We start from the raw sequence: 11,826 nt of genomic DNA, 5'->3' as shown, positions 1-11,826 counted from the left end.
CATGTCGTCTACTGTCACTGCATATGATTCTCTCAACATTGATAGAATGGTGGAGGATTATATGAGTGACCGCATCCAAGTAGGCACGTCACACAGTCCGTACTTATACTGGCAGGAAAAAGAGGCAATTTGGAGGCCCTTGCACAAACTGGCTTTATTCTACCTAAGTTGCCCTCCCACAAGTGTGTACTCCGAAAGAGTGTTTAGTGCCGCCGCTCACCTTGTCAGCAATCGGCGTACGAGGTTACATCCAGAAAATGTGGAGAAGATGATTTTCATTAAAATGAATTATAATCAATTCCTCCGCGGAGACATTGACCAGCAGCAATTGCCTCCACAAAGTACACAGGGAGCTGAGATGGTGGATTCCAGTGGGGACGAATTGATAATCTGTGAGGAGGGGGATGTACACGGTGATATATCGGAGGGTGAAGATGAGGTGGACATCTTGCCTCTGTAGAGCCAGTTTGTGCAAGGAGAGATTAATTGCTTCTTTTTTGGGGGGGGTCCAAACCAACCCGTCATATCAGTCACAGTCGTGTGGCAGACCCTGTCACTGAAATGATGGGTTGGTTAAAGTGTGCATGTCCTGTTTTGTTTATACAACATAAGGGTGGGTGGGAGGGCCCAAGGACAATTCCATCTTGCACCTCTTTTTTCTTTTCTTTTTCTTTGCATCATGTGCTGTTTGGGGAGGGTTTTTTGGAAGGGACATCCTGCGTGACACTGCAGTGCCACTCCTAGATGGGCCCGGTGTTTGTGTCGGCCACTAGGGTCGCTAATCTTACTCACACAGTCAGCTACCTCATTGCGCCTCTTTTTTTCTTTGCGTCATGTGCTGTTTGGGGAGGGTTTTTTGGAAGGGACATCCTGCGTGACACTGCAGTGCCACTCCTAGATGGGCCCGGTGTTTGTGTCGGCCACTAGGGTCGCTAATCTTACTCACACAGTCAGCTACCTCATTGCGCCTCTTTTTTTCTTTGCGTCATGTGCTGTTTGGGGAGGGTTTTTTGGAAGGGACATCCTGCGTGACACTGCAGTGCCACTCCTAGATGGGCCCGGTGTTTGTGTCGGCCACTAGGGTCGCTAATCTTACTCACACAGTCAGCTACCTCATTGCGCCTCTTTTTTTCTTTGCGTCATGTGCTGTTTGGGGAGGGTTTTTTGGAAGGGACATCCTGCGTGACACTGCAGTGCCACTCCTAGATGTGCCCGGTGTTTGTGTCGGCCACTAGGGTCGCTAATCTTACTCACACAGCTACCTCATTGCGCCTCTTTTTTTCTTTGCGTCATGTGCTGTTTAGGGAGGGTTTTTTGGAAGGGCCATCCTGCGTGACACTGCAGTGCCACTCCTAGATGGGCCCGGTGTTTGTGTCGGCCACTAGGGTCGCTAATCTTACTCACACAGCTACCTCATTGCGCCTCTTTTTTTCTTTGCGTCATGTGCTGTTTGGGGAGGGTTTTTTGGAAGGGACATCCTGCGTGACACTGCAGTGCCACTCCTAGATGGGCCCGGTGTTTGTGTCGGCCACTAGGGTCGCTAATCTTACTCACACAGTCAGCTACCTCATTGCGCCTCTTTTTTTCTTTGCGTCATGTGCTGTTTGGGGAGGGTTTTTTGGAAGGGCCATCCTGCGTGACACTGCAGTGCCACTCCTAGATGGGCCCGGTGTTTGTGTCGGCCACTAGGGTCGCTAATCTTACTCACACAGCTACCTCATTGCGCCTCTTTTTTTCTTTGCGTCATGTGCTGTTTGGGGAGGGTTTTTTGGAAGGGCCATCCTGCGTGACACTGCAGTGCCACTCCTAGATGGGCCCGGTGTTTGTGTCGGCCACTAGGGTCGCTAATCTTACTCACACAGCTACCTCATTGCGCCTCTTTTTTTCTTTGCGTCATGTGCTGTTTGGGGAGGGTTTTTTGGAAGGGACATCCTGCGTGACACTGCAGTGCCACTCCTAGATGGGCCCGGTGTTTGTGTCGGCCACTAGGGTCGCTTATCTTACTCACACAGCGACCTCGGTGCAAATTTTAGGACTAAAAATAATATTGTGAGGTGTGAGGTATTCAGAATAGACTGAAAATGAGTGTAAATTATGGTTTTTGAGGTTAATAATACTTTGGGATCAAAATGACCCCCAAATTCTATGATTTAAGCTGTTTTTTAGTGTTTTTGGAAAAAAACACCCGAATCCAAAACACACCCGAATCCGACAAAAAAAATTTGGTGAGGTTTTGCCAAAACGCGTTCGAACCCAAAACACGGCCGCGGAACCGAACCCAAAACCAAAACACAAAACCCGAAAAATTTCAGGCGCTCATCTCTATTATAAATTATAGGTATATCCATGCGCTGGCGAACTTGATAGATAATATCACTGAGATGTATGACGACACCTTCAGGTATACGGGAAGGGAGTTACAAGCTTACAAGACGGAATTGATCCAGCACAGGATGGTCCTTAATTATATCACAGCCGTGACGGGTGGGTACTGTGTCACTTTGGCAACTCAGTATGGTGTGAAGTGCTGTACGTATATTACAAACAGCACTGACGACCCCACGGAGATAATCGATCAAAAGATGGACGATATCTTGCAGTTGAAGTGGGAGTTCCGGAGGAGACACAACCTTACCCTAACCGCTGTGGGTAATGAGCTGACCGGCTGGGTCTCATGGTTGAACCCACGAAATTGGTTCTCAGGATTAGGAGAGTGGGCTCAAAATGTTATTATGAGTGTAGGGAAGTTTCTCCTTTGTATCCTGGGAGTCGTCATAATTATTGGCTTGATATTCAGGTGTGTTCGAATTCTGATGCGGCGCAAGCACGGCACAAATTTGATGAGTTTAAGGAGCGAGGGCATTGTCATAGCAGCAGATTTAATTTACGACCCATCCATAGAGACAGTGTTATGATAAGGATTGCAAATGAATTCCATGGCCTGTTTCTTTCACGCGTTTTTTCTTTGTCTCCCCCTCTGCCCAGATACACCCATCCAGAAAAGACATCAGCCCTACCCAAGAATGTTTATGTAAATGTTATGTGAATGTATTTTAGATATGTGTCTTATCTTCTTCTCTACAACCTCCAGTTAATGACACACATAGTCGATAGGTGATATCCACATATACTATCACTCATATATGTTCCCCCTCCATGTATCATCAACTAAATGTGCACCCCATTTGTTGGAACAAGAAGCCGAAAAGAGCTCGGTAGTGTTTGTCAGCCCACTTACAGAACCTTAATACGGGATAAGAAGGATTTAATGTATACTTCGCAATACCTCGAAGCTTATCTAAAACATATACGGCACGATGATACATGCCCCTCAGATATGGATTCATACATACATGCTTTTTACTATCCCACTAGGTCATACATTTCCTACCTACCACTCTCCCCCGACCATACAAAACTTCTGTAGATATTGTGTAGATATTTTTCTGTTTAGTGATTAGATAGTGGCAGTTATTGGTGACTGCCAAAGGGTGGACTGTCAAAGTCGAAAAATATTCAAGAACACACAGCACGTATAAACTGCACACACATGCCCACTGCGTGTGCACTTGTTCTGCTGGGCGTGCACATATCCGCAATTTGCGTATGGTCGCTCCTGCGGTCCTGTGCATCAGCGCGTGGTATGGGTATTTACGGCAGAGTTTGTGTACGCATGGAGAGCCATCAGAACATATTACATATTTAATCCAAATAGTGCACAATGTACACATAGTCTCCTTGCACCACGTCAGAAAGTTATAGCTGTTTAAATGGTTGCAGAACAAAGGGATTCACCTTTACAGGATAAGAGGAGACAGAAGATCGCATGTTCCTGCGGATAGTTATGTGCAGAAGCAGAATATAGATATAAACTGTATTTATTGTATATTATGTATGCGGCGGGAATCCAGAGGAGACCACCCACAAGAGCAGTTGAGAAAGACATCGCCTACCTTTTCAAATCAACCTATGACCTCTCCTGTACTGTAAAAGTGCATCCCTGTGTCCAATGGACAAAGGGATTACAGTATCCATTGTATTGCTTTTGGAAGACTTGTATAAATAAAGCCTGCTGCAGGCCGGCCAGACACAAGACTCACAACGTTATCTATTTGATTACGGAGGACTGGACCAGGAAGCGCACGCGAATATACTCACGTATGTACATTGACTGTAGCCATTATTCTGTTATATATATTGTCTTGTATTGTAGCGTATAATTTGTATTGTAAACCCCCTTTCAGAAATAATCCACTGTGGTGTCGGAACCCAGTGGTAAACTCACAAGTGGTGTCGTGTGCTCATTGTCCTGCTAAGGTTTAAAGTGTACTATTATTGCATAGCATTGCTGTAGAAGGTTTAAAGTGTATCTCTGGGTGTGTATGCGCTGCGAGTACTTTGTACCGTCAGCGCGGCATGTGTACGCAAAGTCCGTACACTACGGAACCCTTTTACGCTAATAGCGTAAAAGGTGCGTAGTGTGAATTAAGTATAGCGGCCACAGCGGCTAAAGGTTTAAAGTCTATTTAAGGTATAGCTTTCATTCCTGTAAAGATAATCAGCTTTATCACCCCCATAGATAGAATCCTCTGAAAAGGCTAGATCAACATGCTGATTGTCAACATTCACATTCAACATTTTGTACCACAGCCTTTAAACAATGATATCCCTTACCAAGATTTGATAAATCTCCTCCTAAGTCTGAAATGCAAATTGAATTAGAGTAATTGTTAATTACAATTTGGACAATAAGGATAAAGTAAATAAACTGACTTATTTATTAAATAATAGGCCAGTCTAGGGGCCTAATTCAGACCTGATCGCTGCTGTGTGTTTTTCGCACAGCAGTCAATCAGGTCTGAACTGCGAACGCGCCGGCGCATGTCAGACAGCCAATCACAGCCAATGGCCATGATTTACAAGCAGAGGCGATCGCTGGGTGGTAGGTGGCCGTCCGGCGGCGTTTGGCCGCCGTTTTGGGGGCGCGGTCCGGGCATCGCAGGGGTGCCCGGACCATTTGGGGGGCCAGGCCACGGCAGCTGCATGACGTCACACGCAGCCGATGCGACCCGCTCGCTAGCTGCTTTTAGCAGCATTGCACACGCTAAGCCGCCGCCCTCTGGGAGTGTATCTTAGCTTAGCAGAATTGCAAACGAAAGATTAGCAGAATTGCGAATAGAAATTTCTTAGCAGTTTCTGAGTAGCTCCAGACCTACTCACAGATTGCGATCAGCTCAGGCCGTTTCGTTCCTGGTTTGACGTCACACACACGCCCAGCGTTCGGCCAGCCACTCCCCCATTTCTCCAGACACTCCCGCGTTTTTCCCTGACATGCCTGCGTTTTTCCGCACACTCCCAGAAAACGTCCAGTTTCCGCCCAGAAACACCCACTTCCTGTCAATCACACTACGATCACTTCAACGATTAAATTTCTTAGTTCGGACGTGAGTAAATCTACTAAGTTTTGTGCTAAAATACTTACCGCATGCGCACTGCGAACCATGCGCATGCGCATTTTTGCCTTAATCGCTCCGTTGCAAAAATCGGCAACGAGCGAACAACTCGGAATGACCCCCATTGTCCGCTCAGACCATATCACTACTAGTAAGCCAGAAAGCTGGTTCCACTACCACATAGATCAGGCAAATAGTGTGAACACCATATTACAGTGTGGCTAAAATTAATGCTGGTGTCCCTGTATCACTAACCTACAGGGGCTAACACATGAAAATTCCCTCCTACGTGTTGTGATCTGTTGTAGTGATGTATCATTAAATAACATTACCTCCAGCCTCCTTTGGAACATTAAAAAGTGATTTAGATGTCACCCTAGCACTCTCTTCACTCTAAGACCATGCTATATGCTGTCATAGTGTTAGGGATGGACAGCAAACATCTGTGATCAGTGGTCACACCAATCAATGCTGGAGTCCAATATATCAGCTTCATCAATAATTTGGCCCTGATTTTATCAGTACAGGTTGAGTATCCCATATCCAAATATTCCGAAATACGGACTATTCCGAACTACGGAATTTTTTGAGTGAGAGTGAGATAGTGCAACTTTTGTTTTCTGATGGCTCAATGTACACAAACTTTGTTTAATACACAAAGTTATTCAAAATATTGTATTAAATGACCTTCAGGGGGGCGTGGCCTGACGGCAGAGGAGAGTGGAAGCAATATTCCCGAGCTCCAGCACCTTCTTCATAAAAATTACTCTCCCTGCCCTCTCCTCCCAACCCTTTTGCCCCATCCACCCCCCTCTCACCTTTATTTATCCCCCGCTGTGGATAGGTCGGCACCGCAGAGCCAGGGAGTGCTGTATAGCACTCCTGCAGGTTGCGGCCTACCACCACTCCGAGGCTGGGATCTCGATTTTCAGGCCTGCCCAGGGAGAGAACCGGTGGGCCTGAATCCCGTGGACGCTCACCGAGGCGCATCTGACGGGGATATATCGCCGGCAACACCAGACCCGCTGCATACCGCTGGGCTTCCACACCCCTGGCACCCCCGGCAGAGACGTCAACTAGCATTGCTGTCCGCGGCACGTCTGACGGGGATACCGCTGACGTGGCCGCCCGCCCCGCCGGACCCGCTGCATACCGCTAAGCCTCTGCCCCCCCCCCGGCACCCCTGATGGAGACATCCACCCGCGGCGTGCCTGACGGAGACACCGCAGACGCGGCCGCCAACACCACCAGACCCGCTGCACTGCTGCCTATTCACTCCCCGGGACCGGGGCCTACATTTCCGGGCCTGCCTGGACGGAGCTCCGGGAGTCCTGAGGTTGGGATACATACTGCCTCACTCACCCTTGTCACTGGACCAGCTGTTCCCTGCTGAGACCCTTGTGCCCATGCTGGAAACTCCTGATTACATACACACTGTGACATCTTTGCACCACTCAGGTAACCCCTCAGCTGAGGGACCTTTCATACACCTGCTGCTTCAGGCCTCATACTTGTGATTGTCCTAGATCGCTTCCTATGAGAGCTGCATTGCCTTTTCTCCCCAGACTACCTAAGATAGTGTGATTATCTGCTGCTGCTGCTGCTACAACAGCCATTACCTCCTGTCAGAGCGCTCTCTCACCTGCTGCAGATAGGCCGCCAGACCTGCAGCGGCCCTCTGTCCTCTGTCCACGTGTTGCCGTCCCCTGGGGTTGTAGCCCCGTACTCTGGACGACTCCACCTGATGCCCTATTACCCCCCAACGCACCCTGCACGGCCCCTCCTCGCCCGCTGGAGCGGAAATCATTCTCATAAGGGCCCATCAACCGCAGCCCATGGTTGCACTCAGCCCTGCACACTGCTTATACCGGGCACTGTAACGGCCCTATCTGGGACTGCGCGGGTGTGATTCGCTGGTGTCCTCGCGGTGCGCCCTGTGTCGGGCCGGTGGGCCTCCTGGGAGTGCTACGCAGATCTCCCCGCCAGGTGAATCCCACTCGGAGTGCCTACTCCGTATCCCTCTCTCCCCTCTGAAGAGGCCCTCTGCCTCCCTCGTTGTATCCCTTCACCAATTGACGCCCCCTCCTTCAGTGCTCCCTGTAGCTTTGCCACGGGCTACCGACATTGCTGCTCCACGCAGTGATGCAAGACCTTGTGCTCTCGTCCTCCATTATTCTGCGTGAAGCCACTTGATGATCGCCTGAGACCAGGCCGCGGAGAGTGACCGCTCCCTGGGAGCCATGCTGTTCTGTGTATCTTCTTGATTCTGACACATCTTGAGCTTATTGCAAACACCCTCCTTGCTATCTCTCTGGAGTATGAGGCGTACCTCGAAATCCTCTAAACGGAGCAACAACAACAACAAACGATCTCAAAAACTCACGAGATCTCAAAAAGACCTGAGACCTTTCCTTCATCCAACGACACCCCCACAGATGGAGAGCCGTTCCTCACCCCGCCCCCCGACGTCTCCCTCTGCCTCCTTGATCTCAAATCCGGCTGATGACATGGCTGACCCTGTAACGGCGGGAGGCCGGGACCTCCGGGAAATTCTGACCTTCATGAAGTCACTCCCTACTAAGCAAGACCTTCAAGACACCATTAGGAATGAGCTCGCCTCCATTAAAAGCGAAATCTCTCACCTGTCTGATCGCTTAGTGAATCTGGAAGAAGACCAAGAGGCCAATGTCTCCTGTATGTCCTTGTTGAGAGACTCCATCTTTGCTCAATTCAAGGAAATCCGTGCCTTACAGTCTAGAATGACGGATATCGACAACAGAGGCAGACGGAATAATATACGCATCCGTGGTCTCCCGGAAGACGTTTCACAGTCTGGGTTAGTGGATGCCCTGACCAAGATATTTAACGAACTCTTGAATAAAGATTCAGACAACTTTATCACTTTTGACAGAGCCCACAGAGCCCTCAGACCGAGAGGCCTCTCCACCGGGTATCCGTTCACATGGTCGACCATGTTATGGTCGACAGTCATTAGGTCGACCACTATTGGTCGACATTGACATGGTCGACATGGACACATGGTCGACACATGAAAATGATCGACACATGAAAGGTCGACACATGAAAAGGTCGACATGAGTTTTTTAACTTTTTTTTCTTTTGGCGAACTTTTCCATACTTTACTATCCACGTGGACTACGATTGGAATGGTAATCTGTGCCGAGCAAAGCGGTAGCGGAGCGAAGGCACCATGCCCGAAGCATGGTGAGCGAAGCGAGCCATGCGAGGGGACGCGGTGCACTAATTGGGGTTCCCAGTCACTTTACGCAAAAAACGACACCAAAAAAAGTTAAAAAACTCATGTCGACCTTTCCATGTGTCGACCTTTCATGTGTCGACCATTTTCATGTGTCGACCATGTGTCCATGTCGACCATGTCAATGTCGACCAAGAGTGGTCGACCATTCATACCGGAACCTCTCCACCGACAGGCCTCGAGACGTCATTTGCCGGCTTCATTATTTCTCCCAGAAAGAGGAAATCATGTCCAAAGCCCGTCAACTGGCCGAAATTGATTTCAACGGCTCCGATATAAGCCTCTATCAGGATCTTTCCTGGTACACGCTCCAGCAACGGAAATCCTTGAAACCCCTAACAGACAAACTGCGGAAACGTCAGCTGCGGTATCGATGAGGTTTCCCCTTTAATCTCCAGGCTTGTTCCTCTGGAAAATGGTTCACCCTGTCCTCTCATGCAGACCTCTCCTCGTTCTGCTCTTCACTAGGTCTACCTCCGTTAGACATTCCAGATTGGGAGTTCTCTCTCCCTGATGTCCCTCTCCCTGCAAGGGCTCCTGACCTACAACCGTGGCACGAGGTACGAGGCGCCAAGAAGAGAATCCAGCCGACCGCTTCCCCCTCCAAGTCTGCTTTGCTCTGAGGACTCCTCTGTTTAGTGTTATTGTTTTTGCTTATTTCAAGAGACTCATGCTACTACTATAGTGTTGGAGGGTATATTTTCCTCTATAAGAGTTACTGCATATGCTTTTTGTTAAATTCCTGACTGTTGAGGGATGTTGTTACTAACTAGCTAGTTTGCTTACTTGGGCTGGCCGGTTGGAGGCGGGGGTTGTGGATTGTTCTACTGCCCTTGCAGCCCGCCGTCTAGTCCTGTTATTGCAGAATTTTTTCCTTTCTTTTTGTGTCAGTTTCGGGCATATTTTTTTAGCATGGTTCCTGGCGCGGTTCACTTCCGTTCCCCCCATTGAACCCGCCTTTGGCTCAATGCCGGTGGGGAGGCTGAAAGTAATACGGTTCAGTCTCTCTCCTGCAGGTCTTTTTCTGATGTTATTACATTGTTGTTGTATTTCCTTTTTCTTTGTCTCTTTTTCCACGCCTACTCTTCTTCCTCCCCCTTCTCTCTCCTTCCACTTTCAGGTTTATGGAAATTCGCTCTATTTCACTCCACCATGAGCACCCCTGGGAGGATTAAAGTGCTGTCCCTTAACGCGCGTGGTCTTAACACACCGGAGAAGAGATCTAGCCTTTTACGTTTACTGAGGTCTGAGAGGACAGATGTCGCGTTAGTACAAGAGACCCATTTTAAGGTTGGAATTCGTAATCCCTCTCTTACCAATCGCTACTTCCCCACAGCATACTACAGCAATACCCCAGGTAGCAAGTCCAAGGGAGTGGCTATGATTTTCTCCAAGGATTTACGCATTTCTGATGTATCCACACATAGGGTGGTGCCGGGTAGGCTCCTCCTCTTGACTTGTACACTCTTTGAACAACTGTTCACTTTTGCAGTGATGTACGCCCCAAACCAGGCCCAATTATCTTTTTTCAATTCCCATCTCCCGAGATTAGACTCTCTGTTCCAAGGCATTACTGTTCTGGGTGGGGACTTCAACTGGACATTGGACCCCAGTACTGACACATCATCCCAAACCTCTAGATTTGTTGCATCTAAATATCGCCATGTCAAACGTTTACTTCATACACAACAACTAGCTGACTCCTGGACGTGATTATTCCTTCTATTCACACCCCCACCGGGTTTATTCCCGTATAGATTACTTGTTCCTTAGCCATAGACACCTCCCGCTTCTCATAGATGCCAATATTGGCTCTATCACCTGGTCGGATCACGCTCCGGTGACATTGACTTTGGAGCTCCATCACAGTCCCCATAAACAATGGACCTGGAGACTCAATGAGTCTCTTCTCTACGACACACTTTGTAAAGATGCCTTTGAAAAGGCTATAGACGATTATATTGCCACGAATGACACAGGCGATGTCTCCCACCTAACTGTGTGGGAGGCACATAAGTGTGTACTCCGGGGCAAGCTGATCCAACTAGGCACTTACAAGAAGAAGCAGAGGCAGTCTCTGCTCTCAGGTCTTCTAATTAGGATTCACGCCCTCGAGACCTCTCACAAGGCATCATTGTCAGATAGGACCCTCGCAGAATTGACGGAAGCCCGCTCACAGCTGAATAAACTCCTGTCTGATAATATAATTCTCTCCATCCGTAAATGTAGACGGATATATTATCAGTGGGGCAATAAACCTGGCCGAGTCCTGGCTCAGGCTATACGTGCTCAACACTCGGCTTTGTTTATTAGCTCTGTGAAGGATGCCAGAAGAGTCCCCAAATTTAAATCACCTGAGATTGGCACTTGCATTGCATGGTTTTACGACTTGCTCTATAACTTATAAAGTGCCCCCCCAGGTGCAGACTCCCACCTTTCACTCCAAAAAATAAGGGACTATCTGCGGTCCATAGAGTATCCCGTCCTTCCGCCCTCGAAACTTAACTTGCTAGAAGCCCCTTTCACTGCCCAAGAACTGGATCAAGCCATTTCCTCTTTGCCGTCAGGAAAAAGCCCTGGCCCTGACGGTTTTACAATTGCATACTACAAGGTGTTTAAGGATAGACTGATTCCCCTACTCCTTAGAGCATTTAACTCAATTTCATCTGGCTCTCATTTTTCCCGTGACTCTCTGGAGGCCCATGTCTTCCGGTGATACCGAAACAGGGCAAAGACCCTTCGTTTTGCTCCAGCTACAGGCCCATTTCCCTCCTGAATGTGGATCTTAAGATCTACGCAAAGATTCTGGCCAATAGATTAAAGATGCTGATCCCTCTCTTAGTTCACAATGACCAGGTTGGTTTTGTTATGGGCCGAGAGGCTAAAGACAATACGACCAAAATTCTTAACCTCATCCACTTAGCTTCCCACAGTTCTACTCCCACTATCCTACTCTCTACTGATGCCGAAAAGGCATTTGATAGGGTCAGTTGGAAATTTATGAAATCAATTTTAGAGCACATTGGCTTAGGTCCCAACGCACTTACTTGGATACTAGCCCTCTATGACTTTCCGACTGCAAAGGTACACGTAAAT

Source organism: Pseudophryne corroboree, chromosome 5 (assembly GCF_028390025.1).
Source record: "Pseudophryne corroboree isolate aPseCor3 chromosome 5, aPseCor3.hap2, whole genome shotgun sequence".
In the NCBI taxonomy this organism is placed as follows: Eukaryota; Metazoa; Chordata; class Amphibia; order Anura; family Myobatrachidae; genus Pseudophryne; species Pseudophryne corroboree.
Note: the sequence above shows the minus strand (reverse complement) of the source record.